The 22193-nt window shown below is 43.1% G+C and overlaps 1 long non-coding RNA gene across 1 annotated transcript; it reads right to left on the bottom strand.

The window, feature by feature from the left end:
* Window positions 1-476: 476 nt before the first annotated feature.
* Window positions 477-17245, bottom strand: LOC141060358 (uncharacterized). Its single transcript, XR_012222696.1, has 3 exons — window positions 17136-17245; window positions 16843-17047; window positions 477-3005 (listed from the first exon to the last, which is right to left on the bottom strand). It is a non-coding gene; the product is annotated as an uncharacterized lncRNA (long non-coding RNA).
* Between the last annotated feature and the right edge of the window lie 4948 nt (window positions 17246-22193).

Consider the following 22193-nt stretch of genomic DNA (forward strand, 5'->3'; position numbering starts at 1 on the left):
ACCAGCAATGACGTCATTGAAAAATATGAACCCCTTTGCAACCACTACAGGGCAAGTGGGAAAAGCCGGACAAAGCACCAGAATTGGCGCATCTAATAGATGTGCCTTTTCTGGGTGGTTGTGGGCTGCTATTTTTAGGTTGGGGGGGGTCAATATCCATGGCCCTTTACCAGCCTGAGAATACCAGCCCCCAGCTGTCTACTTTAGCAAGGCTGGTTGTCAAAAAATGAGGGGACCGCACACAGTTTTTTTCTTAAATTAAATATATGGTGTGGGGACCCCTCTATTCTTAATAACCAGTCTTGTTGAAGCAGGCAGCTGAGGGTTGCAGCCCCCAGCTGTCAGTTTTGCCTGGCTGGTTATCAAAAATACAGGGGAGCCCACACAGGTTGTATTTTTTTTTAATTATTTACAGCGCAGGAGTCAACTAATGAATATTACCATAGTGGAAAAAGACAGCAGGATGGCACTCACTGTTCACTTGAAATGATTCACTTTATTTCATATTGACAAAGCATAGGCATCAGCACAGGAGAGATGTAAAAAGACGGACAGCCGTTTCGTGCACAATGCACTTCAACAGGGCCTATGCTCAGGCTCAAGGAAACACTAATTTATACCACATGTGTGAACAAAAAAAAACTCCACACTTTACCTGAACGTGTCTTAAAAAACCCCTAAAATAAAATTAAAAACAAGCATAATTTACATACACCATATGCAATAAAACCAGCAATCATAACCGCTTCAGAGAAATACGGACATATCCACTATTTCATTTAGACCCAAAGGACCTGTGGTTTTTGTACGGAGGATCCATTTATCTTATATTTGTAAAAGATGTTTTTTATGACTCCCTCCATGCTGCGGTGCAGACACCCTTTCGATGCCAGTAAGCCGTAATGCTTCCGCATTCCCCCCCCCCATGTACCTTCCTCATGTGTTCTATTAGTCTAGGGACGCCCTTTCCTGTGCCGATAGAATTGAAATGTTCCCTGAATCTCACACAGAGGGGCCGAATCGTTTTCCCAATGTAGAAAAAACCACATGGGCAAAACAATGCATACACTACAAAGGATGTCCTGCAAGTAATGAATTCCGAGACTTCATGAAATATAGGTCCCACCTTTACAGTTTTACCACTTAATTTGAGAGGACACCAAGAACAGTTTTTACATGTATAATTTCCCTTTGGGGTACTGGATTCCAACCAATTATTTTGTTTGTTTTGCAATCTGTTCTTGACTAATAAATCTCGAAGGTTAGTACTTCTTCTACTCACAAATAGGGGACCCCTACTGACCACATCTGTGAGGTCTCTGTCACTTTCCAGCAGATGCCAATTCTGTCTGATGACTGTTCTAATGTGTCTATCCATAGAATTATATGTAAAACTGAAAACAAACAGTTTCTCTTTTCCTTTTTTGGTCTGCCCAGTAATAACTGGTTCACTATTAACCCTCTGTAAGGCGGAATCTAGAACAGAGTCAGGATACCCTCTTTTTTTAAATCTGTTATGCAATTCATCCGCTTGTCTCTGAAAACCTTCATTATGACTATTACATTTCTTTAATCTCAAAAATTGACCATAAGGCAAGGAATTCTTTACATAATGGGGGTGTGCACTATTGTAATGTAAGTGGGAGTTTGTGGATGAAGATTTACGGAAAGTTTCTGTATATAAAACTCCATTGGTTGACTTTAATTTGACATCCAAAAAATCTATTTCCAAACCTCCAAATAGCGAAGTAAACTTCATATTCATATTATATGAATTAAGAAACTCCACAAATAAATTGAAATCCTCTTTTGACCCATCTCACACAATGAAAATATCGTCCACATAGCGAATGAATAATTTTATATACTTCAAAAAGGGATTGGTGACCGCATAAACTACCTTCTCCCCCAAAACCCCAAAACTGCCAAAAACAGGTTAGCGAGGGTGCTCGCGAACGGCGTACCCATCGCTGTACCCTCCGGTTGTCTATACCAGACATTGTCAAATTGGAACGCGTTATGTGTAAGAATAAAATCAAGACCATCTGTGATGAAATTGATGGTTCCCAGATCTCTATCAGAACTCAACAGTACTTGTCTGATTGCGTCTACTCCACCCTCATGTGGAATTCTGGTGTATAGATTTTCCACATCTATGGATGTCATCTGGAAATTATCTTGCCAATCAATTTCTTTTAGAACTGTCACAATCTTTCGAATCTTTTATGTACGAAGGAATCTCCTTGAGGAGAGGACACAGAAGCCAGTCTATGTACTGGGATGAGAGACCCTATCCCAGACACTATAGGGTGGCCAGGAGGATTATTAATGGACTTGTGTATTTTAGGTATATGATACCAATGTGGCTTTCTCGGAAATTCTGGAAACAATTTCTCAGCTTTACGCTTTGAAAGTACATTATTCTGGACCTATTGCCTTAAAAGAGACCGCAATTCTTCTTTGTATCTATTGGTAAATGGGGGGAAATGGGAGGCATGTATGAGGAGCTACAACCTCCCAAGAAAGGAACATAACTATGAGTAGTGGTTACACTGGACTGAGTTACAGGATCAATATCCATCAGAATTAATGCGTCATCTCTAATATCCGCTAGCGATCTATGTCCAGCCGTAAACCCCAAAGGGCCAATGGTGCCTGGAATCTCTCCAGGGTAGCTACTGATTTCAGAGGAACCATTATTAGATAGAAAGGATTTATGCAAATGGGTTTTTCTCAGTGCTTTGAAAAGATCTCTTTGAAAATCAACCATATTAAAGTCCAGAGGAATGCAATAATTAAGACCCTTGGACAATACATCTAAATGTCTCTTTTCCAGGACACGGTGTGTTAAGTTGATGACCACATTTTGCATGGAATCAGTCTCCTCTATGTTTTCCAAGACACCTGTTAACTTTTTCGTAAATTGCCGCTTGGACCTCCTCTTTCCTCTGCGGATTCTACGTCTAAAGGGAATGATGTAGACTCTGCGATATTCTTCCTCTCACCTGGACATGCAGACGGAATAAAGTCCTCATTAGCGCTAGAGTCTGAATCAGTAGTCAAATAATCCCTTTTGTTGTGTCGTGGTTTCATATTCTCTCTTTTGAAACTTCTCTTAAAACGAGGATTTCACTGTAAATTTTTGTTCCATGAAAAAATTTGATTATTGTCAAAATCATGTTTATTCCAGATAAATTTGTCTTTTTTTCTTTGCTTGCATCCACCAGTAATAATCACACAGAACAGACACATTGCATCCACCAGTAATAATCACACAGAACAGACACATCGCATCCACCAGTAATAATCACACAGAACAGACACATCGCATCCACCAGTAATAAAGTATCACACAGAACCGACACATCTCATCCACCAGTAATAAAGTGTCACACAGAACCGACACATCGCATCCACCAGTAATAAAGTATCACACAGAACCGACACATCGCATCCACCAGTAATAAAGTATCACACAGAACCGACACATTGTATCCACCAGTAATAATCACACAGAACCGACACATCGTATCCACCAGTAATAAAGTGTCACACAGAACCGACACATTGTATCCACCAGTAATAATCACACAGAACCGACACATCTCATCCACCAGTAATAATCACACAGAACCGACACATCGTATCCACCAGTAATAAAGTGTCACACAGAACCGACACATCGTATCCACCAGTAATAAAGTGTCACACAGAACCGACACATCGTATCCACCAGTAATAATCACACAGAACCGACACATCGTATCCACCAGTAATAATCACACAGAACCGACACATCGTATCCACCAGTAATAATCACACAGAACCGACACATCGTATCCACCAGTAATAATCACACAGAACCGACACATCGTATCCACCAGTAATAAAGTATCACACAGAACCGACACATCGTATCCACCAGTAATAAAGTATCACACAGAACCGACACATCGCATCCACCAGTAATAAAGTATCACACAGAACCGACACATTGTATCCACCAGTAATAATCACACAGAACCGACACATCGTATCCACCAGTAATAATCACACAGAACCGACACATCGTATCCACCAGTAATAAAGTGTCACACAGAACCGACACATCGCATCCACCAGTAATAATCACACAGAACCGACACATCGTATCCACCAGTAATAAAGTGTCACACAGAACCGACACATCGCATCCACCAGTAATAAAGTGTCACACAGAACCGACACATCGCATCCACCAGTAATAATCACACAGAACCAACACATCGTATCCACCAGTAATAAAGTATCACACAGAACCGACACATCGCATCCACCAGTAATAAAGTATCACACAGAACCGACACATCTCATCCACCAGTAATAAAGTGTCACACAGAACCGACACATCGCATCCACCAGTAATAAAGTGTCACACAGAACCGACACATCGCATCCACCAGTAATAAAGTATCACACAGAACCGACACATCTCATCCACCAGTAATAAAGTGTCACACAGAACCGACACATCGCATCCACCAGTAATAAAGTATCACACAGAACCGACACATCGTATCCACCAGTAATAAAGTGTCACACAGAACCGACACATCGCATCCACCAGTAATAATCACACAGAACCGACACATCGTATCCACCAGTAATAAAGTGTCACACAGAACCGACACATCGCATCCACCAGTAATAAAGTGTCACACAGAACCGACACATCGTATCCACCAGTAATAAAGTGTCACACAGAACCGACACATCGTATCCACCAGTAATAATCACACAGAACCGACACATCGTATCCACCAGTAATAAAGTGTCACACAGAACCGACACATCATATCCACCAGTAATAAAGTATCACACAGAACTGACACATCTCATCCACCAGTAATAAAGTGTCACACAGAACCGACACATCGTATCCACCAGTAATAAAGTGTCACACAGAACCGACACATCATATCCACCAGTAATAAAGTATCACACAGAACTGACACATCGTATCCACCAGTAATAAAGTGTCACACAGAACCGACACATCGTATCCACCAGTAATAAAGTATCACACAGAACCGACACATCGCATCCACCAGTAATAAAGTGTCACACAGAACCGACACATCGTATCCACCAGTAATAAAGTGTCACACAGAACCGACACATCATATCCACCAGTAATAAAGTATCACACAGAACTGACACATCGTATCCACCAGTAATAAAGTATCACACAGAACCGACACATCGCATCCACCAGTAATAAAGTGTCACACAGAACCGACACATCGCATCCACCAGTAATAAAGTGTCACACAGAACCGACACATCGCATCCACCAGTAATAATCACACATAACCGACACATCGTATCCACCAGTAATAAAGTATCACACAGAACCGACACATCGCATCCACCAGTAATAATCACACAGAACCGACACATCTCATCCACCAGTAATAATCACACAGAACCGACACATCGCATCCACCAGTAATAAAGTGTCACACAGAACCGACACATCGCATCCACCAGTAATAAAGTATCACACAGAACCGACACATCGCATCCACCAGTAATAAAGTATCACATAGAACCGACACATCGTATCCACCAGTAATAATCACACATAACCGACACATCGTATCCACCAGTAATAAAGTATCACACAGAACCGACACATCGTATCCACCAGTAATAATCACACAGAACCGACACATCTCATCCACCAGTAATAAAGTGTCACACAGAACCGACACATCGCATCCACCAGTAATAAAGTATCACATAGAACCGACACATCGTATCCACCAGTAATAAAGTATCACACAGAACCGACACATCGTATCCACCAGTAATAATCACACAGAACCGACACATCTCATCCACCAGTAATAAAGTATCACACAGAACCGACACATCGCATCCACCAGTAATAAAGTATCACATAGAACCGACACATCGTATCCACCAGTAATAAAGTATCACACAGAACCGACACATCGTATCCACCAGTAATAAAGTATCACACAGAACCGACACATCTCATCCACCAGTAATAATCACACAGAACCGACACATCGCATCCACCAGTAATAAAGTGTCACACAGAACCGACACATCGCATCCACCAGTAATAAAGTATCACACAGAACTGACACATCGTATCCACCAGTAATAAAGTATCACACAGAACCGACACATCGCATCCACCAGTAATAAAGTTTCACACAGAACCGACACATCGTATCCACCAGTAATAATCACACAGAACCGACACATCGCATCCACCAGTAATAAAGTGTCACACAGAACCGACACATCGTATCCACCAGTAATAATCACACAGAACCGACACATCTCATCCACCAGTAATAAAGTGTCACACAGAACCGACACATCGCATCCACCAGTAATAAAGTATCACACAGAACCGACACATCGCATCCACCAGTAATAATCACACAGAACCGACACATCGTATCCACCAGTAATAATCACACATAACCGACACATCGTATCCACCAGTAATAAAGTATCACACAGAACTGACACATCGTATCCACCAGTAATAAAGTATCACACAGAACCGACACATCGCATCCACCAGTAATAAAGTATCACACAGAACCGACACATCGCATCCACCAGTAATAATCACACAGAACCGACACATCGTATCCACCAGTAATAATCACACATAACCGACACATCGCATCCACCAATAATAAAGTATCACACAGAACCGACACATCGCATCCACCAGTAATAAAGTGTCACACAGAACCGACACATCGCATCCACCAGTAATAAAGTGTCACACAGAACCGACACATCGCATCCACCAGTAATAATCACACATAACCGACACATCGTATCCACCAGTAATAAAGTATCACACAGAACTGACACATCGTATCCACCAGTAATAAAGTATCACACAGAACCGACACATCGCATCCACCAGTAATAAAGTATCACACAGAACCGACACATCGCATCCACCAGTAATAATCACACAGAACCGACACATCGTATCCACCAGTAATAATCACACATAACCGACACATCGCATCCACCAGTAATAAAGTATCACACAGAACCGACACATCGCATCCACCAGTAATAAAGTGTCACACAGAACCGACACATCGCATCCACCAGTAATAAAGTGTCACACAGAACCGACACATCGCATCCACCAGTAATAATCACACATAACCGACACATCGTATCCACCAGTAATAAAGTATCACACAGAACCGACACATCGTATCCACCAGTAATAATCACACAGAACCGACACATCGTATCCACCAGTAATAAAGTATCACACAGAACCGACACATCGTATCCACCAGTAATAATCACACAGAACCGACACATCTCATCCACCAGTATTAAAGTATCACATAGAACCGACACATCATATCCACCAGTAATAAAGTATCACACAGAACCGACACATCGTATCCACCAGTAATAAAGTATCACACAGAACCGACACATCGCATCCACCAGTAATAAAGTGTCACACAGAACCGACACATCGCATCCACCAGTAATAAAGTGTCACACAGAACCGACACATCGCATCCACCAGTAATAATCACACATAACCGACACATCGTATCCACCAGTAATAAAGTGTCACACAGAACCGACACATCGTATCCACCAGTAATAAAGTATCACACAGAACCGACACATCGTATCCACCAGTAATAATCACACAGAACCGACACATCTCATCCACCAGTAATAAAGTGTCACACAGAACCGACACATCGCATCCACCAGTAATAAAGTGTCACACAGAACCGACACATCGCATCCACCAGTAATAAAGTGTCACACAGAACCGACACATCGCATCCACCAGTAATAATCACACAGAACCGACACATCGCATCCACCAGTAATAAAGTGTCACACAGAACCGACACATCGCATCCACCAGTAATAATCACACATAACCGACACATCGTATCCACCAGTAATAAAGTGTCACACAGAACCGACACATCGCATCCACCAGTAATAAAGTATCACATAGAACCGACACATCGTATCCACCAGTAATAATCACACAGAACCGACACATCGCATCCACCAGTAATAAAGTATCACACAGAACCGACACATCGTATCCACCAGTAATAAAGTGTCACACAGAACCGACACATCGCATCCACCAGTAATAAAGTGTCACACAGAACCGACACATCGCATCCACCAGTAATAAAGTGTCACACAGAACCGACACATCGCATCCACCAGTAATAATCACACATAACCGACACATCGTATCCACCAGTAATAAAGTATCACACAGAACCGACACATCGTATCCACCAGTAATAATCACACAGAACCGACACATCGTATCCACCAGTAATAAAGTATCACACAGAACCGACACATCGTATCCACCAGTAATAAAGTGTCACACAGAACCGACACATCGCATCCACCAGTAATAAAGTGTCACACAGAACCGACACATCGCATCCACCAGTAATAATCACACATAACCGACACATCGTATCCACCAGTAATAAAGTATCACACAGAACCGACACATCGTATCCACCAGTAATAATCACACAGAACCGACACATCGTATCCACCAGTAATAAAGTATCACACAGAACCGACACATCGTATCCACCAGTAATAAAGTGTCACACAGAACCGACACATCGTATCCACCAGTAATAATCACACAGAACCGACACATCGTATCCACCAGTAATAATCACACAGAACCGACACATCTTATCCACCAGTAATAAAGTATCACACAGAACCGACACATCGTATCCACCAGTAATAATCACACAGAACCGACACATCGTATCCACCAGTAATAATCACACAGAACCGACACATCGTATCCACCAGTAATAAAGTATCACACAGAACCGACACATCGTATCCACCAGTAATAAAGTATCACACAGAACCGACACATCGCATCCACCAGTAATAAAGTATCACACAGAACCGACACATTGTATCCACCAGTAATAATCACACAGAACCGACACATCGTATCCACCAGTAATAATCACACAGAACCGACACATCGTATCCACCAGTAATAAAGTGTCACACAGAACCGACACATCGCATCCACCAGTAATAATCACACAGAACCGACACATCGTATCCACCAGTAATAAAGTGTCACACAGAACCGACACATCGCATCCACCAGTAATAAAGTGTCACACAGAACCGACACATCGCATCCACCAGTAATAATCACACAGAACCAACACATCGTATCCACCAGTAATAAAGTATCACACAGAACCGACACATCGCATCCACCAGTAATAAAGTATCACACAGAACCGACACATCGTATCCACCAGTAATAAAGTATCACACAGAACCGACACATCGCATCCACCAGTAATAAAGTGTCACACAGAACCGACACATCGCATCCACCAGTAATAAAGTGTCACACAGAACCGACACATCGCATCCACCAGTAATAAAGTATCACACAGAACCGACACATCTCATCCACCAGTAATAAAGTGTCACACAGAACCGACACATCGCATCCACCAGTAATAAAGTATCACACAGAACCGACACATCGTATCCACCAGTAATAAAGTGTCACACAGAACCGACACATCGCATCCACCAGTAATAATCACACAGAACCGACACATCGTATCCACCAGTAATAAAGTGTCACACAGAACCGACACATCGCATCCACCAGTAATAAAGTGTCACACAGAACCGACACATCGTATCCACCAGTAATAAAGTGTCACACAGAACCGACACATCGTATCCACCAGTAATAATCACACAGAACCGACACATCGTATCCACCAGTAATAAAGTGTCACACAGAACCGACACATCATATCCACCAGTAATAAAGTATCACACAGAACTGACACATCGTATCCACCAGTAATAAAGTGTCACACAGAACCGACACATCGCATCCACCAGTAATAAAGTGTCACACAGAACCGACACATCGCATCCACCAGTAATAATCACACATAACCGACACATCGTATCCACCAGTAATAAAGTATCACACAGAACCGACACATCGCATCCACCAGTAATAATCACACAGAACCGACACATCTCATCCACCAGTAATAATCACACAGAACCGACACATCGCATCCACCAGTAATAAAGTGTCACACAGAACCGACACATCGCATCCACCAGTAATAAAGTATCACACAGAACCGACACATCGCATCCACCAGTAATAAAGTATCACATAGAACCGACACATCGTATCCACCAGTAATAATCACACATAACCGACACATCGTATCCACCAGTAATAAAGTATCACACAGAACCGACACATCGTATCCACCAGTAATAATCACACAGAACCGACACATCTCATCCACCAGTAATAAAGTGTCACACAGAACCGACACATCGCATCCACCAGTAATAAAGTATCACATAGAACCGACACATCGTATCCACCAGTAATAAAGTATCACACAGAACCGACACATCGTATCCACCAGTAATAATCACACAGAACCGACACATCTCATCCACCAGTAATAAAGTATCACACAGAACCGACACATCGCATCCACCAGTAATAAAGTATCACATAGAACCGACACATCGTATCCACCAGTAATAAAGTATCACACAGAACCGACACATCGTATCCACCAGTAATAAAGTATCACACAGAACCGACACATCTCATCCACCAGTAATAATCACACAGAACCGACACATCGCATCCACCAGTAATAAAGTGTCACACAGAACCGACACATCGTATCCACCAGTAATAATCACACAGAACCGACACATCTCATCCACCAGTAATAAAGTGTCACACAGAACCGACACATCGCATCCACCAGTAATAAAGTATCACACAGAACCGACACATCGCATCCACCAGTAATAATCACACAGAACCGACACATCGTATCCACCAGTAATAATCACACATAACCGACACATCGTATCCACCAGTAATAAAGTATCACACAGAACTGACACATCGTATCCACCAGTAATAAAGTATCACACAGAACCGACACATCGCATCCACCAGTAATAAAGTATCACACAGAACCGACACATCGCATCCACCAGTAATAATCACACAGAACCGACACATCGTATCCACCAGTAATAATCACACATAACCGACACATCGCATCCACCAATAATAAAGTATCACACAGAACCGACACATCGCATCCACCAGTAATAAAGTGTCACACAGAACCGACACATCGCATCCACCAGTAATAAAGTGTCACACAGAACCGACACATCGCATCCACCAGTAATAATCACACATAACCGACACATCGTATCCACCAGTAATAAAGTATCACACAGAACTGACACATCGTATCCACCAGTAATAAAGTATCACACAGAACCGACACATCGCATCCACCAGTAATAAAGTATCACACAGAACCGACACATCGCATCCACCAGTAATAATCACACAGAACCGACACATCGTATCCACCAGTAATAATCACACATAACCGACACATCGCATCCACCAGTAATAAAGTATCACACAGAACCGACACATCGCATCCACCAGTAATAAAGTGTCACACAGAACCGACACATCGCATCCACCAGTAATAATCACACATAACCGACACATCGTATCCACCAGTAATAAAGTATCACACAGAACCGACACATCGTATCCACCAGTAATAAAGTATCACACAGAACCGACACATCGTATCCACCAGTAATAATCACACAGAACCGACACATCTCATCCACCAGTATTAAAGTATCACATAGAACCGACACATCATATCCACCAGTAATAAAGTATCACACAGAACCGACACATCGCATCCACCAGTAATAAAGTATCACACAGAACCGACACATCGCATCCACCAGTAATAAAGTGTCACACAGAACCGACACATCGCATCCACCAGTAATAAAGTGTCACACAGAACCGACACATCGCATCCACCAGTAATAATCACACATAACCGACACATCGTATCCACCAGTAATAAAGTGTCACACAGAACCGACACATCTCATCCACCAGTATTAAAGTATCACATAGAACCGACACATCATATCCACCAGTAATAAAGTATCACACAGAACCGACACATCGTATCCACCAGTAATAAAGTATCACACAGAACCGACACATCGCATCCACCAGTAATAAAGTGTCACACAGAACCGACACATCGCATCCACCAGTAATAAAGTGTCACACAGAACCGACACATCGCATCCACCAGTAATAATCACACATAACCGACACATCGTATCCACCAGTAATAAAGTGTCACACAGAACCGACACATCGTATCCACCAGTAATAAAGTATCACACAGAACCGACACATCGTATCCACCAGTAATAATCACACAGAACCGACACATCTCATCCACCAGTAATAAAGTGTCACACAGAACCGACACATCGCATCCACCAGTAATAAAGTGTCACACAGAACCGACACATCGCATCCACCAGTAATAAAGTGTCACACAGAACCGACACATCGCATCCACCAGTAATAATCACACATAACCGACACATCGTATCCACCAGTAATAAAGTGTCACACAGAACCGACACATCGTATCCACCAGTAATAAAGTATCACACAGAACCGACACATCGTATCCACCAGTAATAATCACACAGAACCGACACATCTCATCCACCAGTAATAAAGTGTCACACAGAACCGACACATCGCATCCACCAGTAATAAAGTGTCACACAGAACCGACACATCGCATCCACCAGTAATAAAGTGTCACACAGAACCGACACATCGCATCCACCAGTAATAATCACACAGAACCGACACATCGCATCCACCAGTAATAAAGTGTCACACAGAACCGACACATCGCATCCACCAGTAATAATCACACATAACCGACACATCGTATCCACCAGTAATAAAGTGTCACACAGAACCGACACATCGCATCCACCAGTAATAAAGTATCACATAGAACCGACACATCGTATCCACCAGTAATAATCACACAGAACCGACACATCGCATCCACCAGTAATAAAGTATCACACAGAACCGACACATCGTATCCACCAGTAATAAAGTGTCACACAGAACCGACACATCGCATCCACCAGTAATAAAGTGTCACACAGAACCGACACATCGCATCCACCAGTAATAAAGTGTCACACAGAACCGACACATCGCATCCACCAGTAATAATCACACATAACCGACACATCGTATCCACCAGTAATAAAGTATCACACAGAACCGACACATCGTATCCACCAGTAATAATCACACAGAACCGACACATCTCATCCACCAGTAATAATCACACAGAACCGACACATCGCATCCACCAGTAATAAAGTGTCACACAGAACCGACACATCGCATCCACCAGTAATAAAGTATCACACAGAACTGACACATCGTATCCACCAGTAATAAAGTATCACACAGAACCGACACATCGCATCCACCAGTAATAAAGTGTCACACAGAACCGACACATCGTATCCACCAGTAATAATCACACAGAACCGACACATCTCATCCACCAGTAATAAAGTGTCACACAGAACCGACACATCGCATCCACCAGTAATAAAGTATCACACAGAACCGACACATCGCATCCACCAGTAATAAAGTATCACATAGAACCGACACATCGTATCCACCAGTAATAAAGTATCACACAGAACCGACACATCGTATCCACCAGTAATAAAGTATCACACAGAACCGACACATCGCATCCACCAGTAATAAAGTGTCACACAGAACCGACACATCGCATCCACCAGTAATAAAGTGTCACACAGAACCGACACATCGTATCCACCAGTAATAATCACACAGAACCGACACATCTCATCCACCAGTAATAAAGTGTCACACAGAACCGACACATCGCATCCACCAGTAATAAAGTATCACACAGAACCGACACATCGCATCCACCAGTAATAAAGTATCACATAGAACCGACACATCGTATCCACCAGTAATAATCACACATAACCGACACATCGTATCCACCAGTAATAAAGTATCACACAGAACTGACACATCGTATCCACCAGTAATAAAGTATCACACAGAACCGACACATCGCATCCACCAGTAATAAAGTGTCACACAGAACCGACACATCGCATCCACCAGTAATAAAGTGTCACACAGAACCGACACATCGCATCCACCAGTAATAATCACACATAACCGACACATCGTATCCACCAGTAATAAAGTATCACACAGAACCGACACATCGTATCCACCAGTAATAAAGTATCACACAGAACCGACACATCGTATCCACCAGTAATAATCACACAGAACCGACACATCTCATCCACCAGTAATAAAGTATCACACAGAACCGACACATCATATCCACCAGTAATAAAGTATCACACAGAACCGACACATCGTATCCACCAGTAATAAAGTATCACACAGAACCGACACATCGCATCCACCAGTAATAAAGTGTCACACAGAACCGACACATCGCATCCACCAGTAATAAAGTGTCACACAGAACCGACACATCGCATCCACCAGTAATAATCACACATAACCGACACATCGTATCCACCAGTAATAAAGTGTCACACAGAACCGACACATCGTATCCACCAGTAATAAAGTATCACACAGAACCGACACATCGTATCCACCAGTAATAATCACACAGAACCGACACATCTCATCCACCAGTAATAAAGTGTCACACAGAACCGACACATCGCATCCACCAGTAATAAAGTGTCACACAGAACCGACACATCGCATCCACCAGTAATAAAGTGTCACACAGAACCGACACATCGCATCCACCAGTAATAATCACACATAACCGACACATCGTATCCACCAGTAATAAAGTGTCACACAGAACCGACACATCGCATCCACCAGTAATAAAGTATCACATAGAACCGACACATCGTATCCACCAGTAATAAAGTATCACACAGAACCGACACATCGCATCCACCAGTAATAAAGTGTCACACAGAACCGACACATCGTATCCACCAGTAATAATCACACAGAACCGACACATCGCATCCACCAGTAATAAAGTGTCACACAGAACCGACACATCGTATCCACCAGTAATAAAGTATCACACAGAACCGACACATCGCATCCACCAGTAATAAAGTGTCACACAGAACCGACACATCGTATCCACCAGTAATAATCACACAGAACCGACACATCTCATCCACCAGTAATAAAGTATCACACAGAACCGACACATCATATCCACCAGTAATAAAGTATCACACAGAACCGACACATCGTATCCACCAGTAATAAAGTATCACACAGAACCGACACATCGTATCCACCAGTTATAAAGTATCACATAGAACCGACACATCGTATCCACCAGTAATAAAGTATCACACAGAACCGACAACTCGCATCCACCAGTAATAATCACACAGAACCGACACATCGTATCCACCAGTAATAAAGTGTCACACAGAACCGACACATCGTATCCACCAGTAATAATCACACAGAACCGACACATCGTATCCACCAGTAATAATCACACATAACCGACACATCGTATCCACCAGTAATAAAGTATCACACAGAACTGACACATCGTATCCACCAGTAATAAAGTATCACACAGAACCGACACATCGCATCCACCAGTAATAAAGTGTCACACAGAACCGACACATCGCATCCACCAGTAATAAAGTGTCACACAGAACCGACACATCGCATCCACCAGTAATAATCACACATAACCGACACATCGTATCCACCAGTAATAAAGTATCACACAGAACCGACACATCGTATCCACCAGTAATAATCACACAGAACCGACACATCTCATCCACCAGTAATAATCACACAGAACCGACACATCGTATCCACCAGTAATAAAGTGTCACACAGAACCGACACATCGTATCCACCAGTAATAATCACACAGAACCGACACATCGCATCCACCAGTAATAAAGTGTCACACAGAACTTATTACTTAAACGCCTTTGGGCTGAAACATCCTATATTCTCCAGATTATTGCACCACTGACTTCTAGACTTCTGCGGAGCGTCACCTCCCACCTACAGACAGGTGCACACTGTATTCTGCAGATTACTGCTCCACTGGTCGCTGCAGACCTTTGCTTACATTATGTTATCACTGTGTAAACCTACAACCTCTGACTGCCTGCAGTGTTCGGGTATGTTAGGAGTGGTAGTTTCTCAGCCGCTGGACACGCAGTGGGTTTATCCGCGGCCTGTGATGGCAGCTGCCACTGGTGCAGTAACTGAAGCCTTCACTGATCGCTGCAGATTTCCTGCTGCCAGTACCAAAGTCAATGAGAAATGTTTACTCAGAGATTAGAGGAATTCTCTGCTGACGAGAAGATCATGCACCCGGATACACCAGAATCTTCCCCGTCATTAAGAAATGGGTGGCGGAGCTGGCACAGGGTTACAGGTGAGAAGCCAGACCCTGAGCATCACCAGTACAACCTGCCCCCTCGAACGAAGATGAAAACTCACCACTGCTCCCAGCATGCCCGAAACACAACATGCCAGGAGTAGTTTTATCATTTTATATCTACGAGGTCAAACCAAGGGACTAATGGTAAAAGCCCCGCACAGGATCCTCACCCCCGTTGACCCGGCTCCTGAAAGTCCTAGAACCAGACCCTATCCCCTCTGGCCCACAGTCGCCATTTCTGCACTTGTGCTTTTCCCATTGCTGTCTGACGACGCATTTATGGGATTTATGATCAGTGACGTTCACTTACTATATAAGGTCCTGGGAAAACAATCGTGGCGTATAACGGTGAAAAATCAAAGTGGGAGCCGTTCGCTCCGCACCCAGACGTAGAGAATACCCAACTGTGACCGTCCCGAGCAGGACACCACAATCTGTCATAGTACCCTGTGCGGCAGATATCGTCATAGGAGGCGCGGACGATCCAGGACCGGCCGCCGATTATCGATCACGGTCTGCAATTCATGAAAAAAAATAAATGTCGCCTTCCCTTAATTTAGTAAAATTAATCTGGAGCCGGTTTCTGCAGCTCAGTACCCTCACCTGTGTGCGCCTCATCCACCTAAATGGCAGGTTCTCCGCATCATGGCTCTTCACTTGTGAGATATCTTTGCAAGTGTAATATTCCGTCACAATGCAACATCCACCCCTCCAGAAGAAAAAAAAAAAAATATATCGTAAATTAATCAAGGAAACTTGTTTTCAAGAGACCTCGCAATTACAAAATTCGTAATGCGTGCGTTAAAGGAAAGGGGAGTGGACATGCTGATGATTGTGCACTCAGATGCCAAGGAGGGGGGCAGGGGCGCCTATGCCTGTTGCTGGAGCACAAGAAACACCTATACACGGCATATAAGCTCCTGACCCACGTTGTAGGGAGGCACAGTACACCACTTCTGAAGCCAGAGCAGTGTGAAAAGGTGGTCTGTAGGAAAGCAGATGTTTCCAGCAGACCTGGCAGCACCACCCAGTCTTCCACATAGTCCAGACTCACCGGCCTAAAGTCTGAAGCATTTAATCCTCACCCTGATCCTCCTTGTCAAGTACCAGGAGACCTGCGATCCCACACTAGGACACTGAGGAGATCTTTACAACCCCTTTAAATTTTTCACTATTTGTTTCATTGCAGCCATTTGGTAAATTCAAAAAAGTTGATTTTTTTTCTCATTAATATACACTCTGCACCTATCTTGACTGAAAAAAAAAAGTAGAAGTTTTTGCAAGTTTGTTAAAAAAAGAGAAACTGAGATATCACGTAGATTAGCCCACACCAGACGGCAGCAGCACAAATTGTTTGAATGAGGCCCAGCCTTTGTTGCCCTTCAGGGATGTATGGATGACCCTGCTTGTAATTTTTGGCAGAATTTGCACCATTTGTCTAGGAGTACCAGAACATGACAATTTGAACAGAAATGTGTTTGACGCCCTCACTTATTTTTAATACTGGGTATATCTCAGTCCCTCTTTTACATCACATTTTCACAGTTCTTGCTTCCTTCATAAATTACACTGAAATTTCCAATTTAATAAAATTGCAATTTGTTTCCTTTTTTAATTTATTTTGCTTTATATGCAAGTCATTGCACAGGAAAGAATGTTTTTAAAGTTTTTTTTTTTTTCCCCCTTTAAGCTCCAATTTGTCAATTTTGAAGGTTTTATTGTCAATCCTTACAGTGGAGTTAAAGTGTGACCCCATTGTTCTCAGCAGCGATCTGGGGGTCAGGGATACTGTTGAGGGTCTTCACCATGCTGTTTTCTTTCCATTATGTACTTTCCCCACCCATTTTAATCTCCCAGACGTTCTTGTAGGCTACCTGGTGGGTAGCCACTTCTCAGTTAGAGGGAGTTCAGTGTCAGCCAGAGAGAAGTAGGGTTCAGGCGAGATGGTGGGCTGCTAGAGACAGCATATGCCTAACATTCGAGGTAGTGAGAGGTCAAATGGAAATCCCTTATGGACATGACAACAGCACCCAGAACCCAGTGCTCAGGCCATGTACCATGGTGTCACACAGAACCAACACATCGCATCCACCAGTAATAAAGTATCACACAGAACCGACACATCGTATCCACCAGTAATAAACACACAGAACCAAAACATCGCATCCACCAGTAATAAAGTATCACACAGAACCGACACATCGCATCCACCAGTAATAATCACACAGAACCGACACATCGCATCCACCAGTAATAATCACACAGAACCGACACATCGCATCCACCAGTAATAAAGTATCACACAGAACCGACACATCGCATCCACCAGTAATAAAGTGTCACACAGAACCGACACATCGCATCCACCAGTAATAAAGTATCACACAGAACCGACACATCGCATCCACCAGTAATAAAGTATCACACAGAACTGACACATCTCATCCACCAGTAATAAAGTGTCACACAGAACCGACACATCGCATCCACCAGTAATAAAGTATCACACAGAACCGACACATCGTATCCACCAGTAATAATCACACAGAACAGACACATCGTATCCACCAGTAATAAAGTGTCACACAGAACCGACACATCGCATCCACCAGTAATAAAGTATCACACAGAACCGACACATCGCATCCACCAGTAATAATCACACAGAACCGACACATCGTATCCACCAGTAATAAAGTGTCACACAGAACCGACACATCGCATCCACCTGTAATAATCACACAGAACCGACACATCACATCCACCAGTAATAAAGTATCACACAGAACCGACACATCACATCCACCAGTAATAAAGTATCACACAGAACCGACACATCGTATCCACCAGTAATAAAGTATCACACAGAACCGACACATCGCATCCACCAGTAATAATCACACAGAACCGACACATCGTATCCACCAGTAATAAAGTGTCACACAGAACCGACACATCGCATCCACCAGTAATAAAGTATCACACAGAACCGACACATCGCATCCACCAGTAATAATCACACAGAACCGACACATCGCATCCACCAGTAATAAAGTATCACACAGAACCGACACATCGCATCCACCAGTAATAATCACACAGAACCGACACATCGTATCCACCAGTAATAAAGTATCACACAGAACCGACACATCGCATCCACCTGTAATAATCACACAGAACCGACACATCGTATCCACCAGTAATAAAGTGTCACACAGAACCGACACATCGCATCCACCAGTAATAAAGTATCACACAGAACCGACACATCGCATCCACCAGTAATAATCACACAGAACCGACACATCGCATCCACCAGTAATAAAGTATCACACAGAACCGACACATCGCATCCACCTGTAATAATCACACAGAACCGACACATCGTATCCACCAGTAATAAAGTGTCACACAGAACCGACACATCGCATCCACCAGTAATAAAGTATCACACAGAACCGACACATCGCATCCACCAGTAATAATCACACAGAACCGACACATCGCATCCACCTGTAATAATCACACAGAACCGACACATCGCATCCACCAGTAATAAAGTATCACACAGAACCGACACATCGCATCCACCAGTAATAAAGTGTCACACAGAACCGACACATCGTATCCACCAGTAATAATCACATAGAACCGACACATCGTATCCACCAGTAATAAAGTATCACACAGAACCGACACATCGCATCCACCTGTAATAAAGTATCACACAGAACCGACACATCGCATCCACCAGTAATAAAGTATCACACAGAACCGACACATCGTATCCACCAGTAATAAAGTATCACACAGAACCGACACATCGCATCCACCAGTAATAAAGTATCACACAGAACCGACACATCGTATCCACCAGTAATAAAGTATCACACAGAACCGACACATCGTATCCACCAGTAATAAAGTATCACACAGAACCGACACATCGCATCCACCAGTAATAATCACACAGAACCGACACATCGCATCCACCAGTAATAAAGTATCACACAGAACCGACACATCGCATCCACCTGTAATAAAGTATCACACAGAACCGACACATCGCATCCACCAGTAATAATCACACAGAACCGACACATCGCATCCACCAGTAATAAAGTATCACACAGAACCGACACATCGCATCCACCAGTAATAAAGTATCACACAGAACCGACACATCTCATCCACCAGTAATAATCACACAGAACCGACACATCGCATCCACCAGTAATAAAGTATCACACAGAACCGACACATCGCATCCACCAGTAATAATCACACAGAACCGACACATCGCATCCACCAGTAATAAAGTATCACACAGAACCGACACATCGTATCCACCAGTAATAAAGTATCACACAGAACCGACACATCGCATCCACCAGTAATAAAGTATCACACAGAACCGACACATCGCATCCACCAGTAATAAAGTATCACACAGAACCGACACATCGCATCCACCTGTAATAAAGTATCACACAGAACCGACACATCGCATCCACCAGTAATAATCACACAGAACCGACACATCGCATCCACCAGTAATAAAGTATCACACAGAACCGACACATCGCATCCACCAGTAATAAAGTATCACACAGAACCGACACATCTCATCCACCAGTAATAATCACACAGAACCGACACATCGCATCCACCAGTAATAAAGTATCACACAGAACCGACACATCGCATCCACCAGTAATAATCACACAGAACCGACACATCGCATCCACCAGTAATAAAGTATCACACAGAACCGACACATCGTATCCACCAGTAATAAAGTATCACACAGAACCGACACATCGCATCCACCAGTAATAATCACACAGAACCGACACATCGCATCCACCAGTAATAAAGTATCACACAGAACCGACACATCGCATCCACCAGTAATAAAGTATCACACAGAATCGACACATCGCATCCACCAGTAATAAAGTATCACACAGAACCGACACATCATATCCACCAGTAATAATCACACAGAACCGACACATCTCATCCACCAGTAATAAAGTATCACTCAGAACAGACACATCGTATCCACCAGTAATAATCACACAGAACCGACACATCGTATCCACCAGTAATAAAGTATCACACAGAACAGACACATCGTATCCACCAGTAATAATCACACAGAACCGACACATCGCATCCACCAGTAATAAAGTATCACAGAGAACCGACACATCGCATCCACCAGTAATAATCACACAGAACCGACACATCGTATCCACCAGTAATAAAGTATCACACAGAACCAACACATCGCATCCACCAGTAATAATCACACAGAACCGACACATCGCATCCACCAGTAATAAAGTATCACACAGAACCGACACATCTCATCCACCAGTAATAAAGTATCACACAGAACCGACACATCGTATCCACCAGTAATAAAGTATCACAGAGAACCGACACATCGCATCCACCAGTAATAATCACACAGAACCGACACATCGTATCCACCAGTAATAAAGTATCACACAGAACCAACACATCGCATCCACCAGTAATAATCACACAGAACCGACACATCGCATCCACCAGTAATAAAGTATCACACAGAACCGACACATCTCATCCACCAGTAATAAAGTATCACACAGAACCGACACATCGTATCCA

This window comes from Dendrobates tinctorius, unplaced genomic scaffold, assembly GCF_039654945.1.
Source record: "Dendrobates tinctorius isolate UK_male_01 unplaced genomic scaffold, ASM3965494v1 ptg000236l, whole genome shotgun sequence".
Lineage (NCBI taxonomy): Eukaryota > Metazoa > Chordata > Amphibia > Anura > Dendrobatidae > Dendrobates > Dendrobates tinctorius.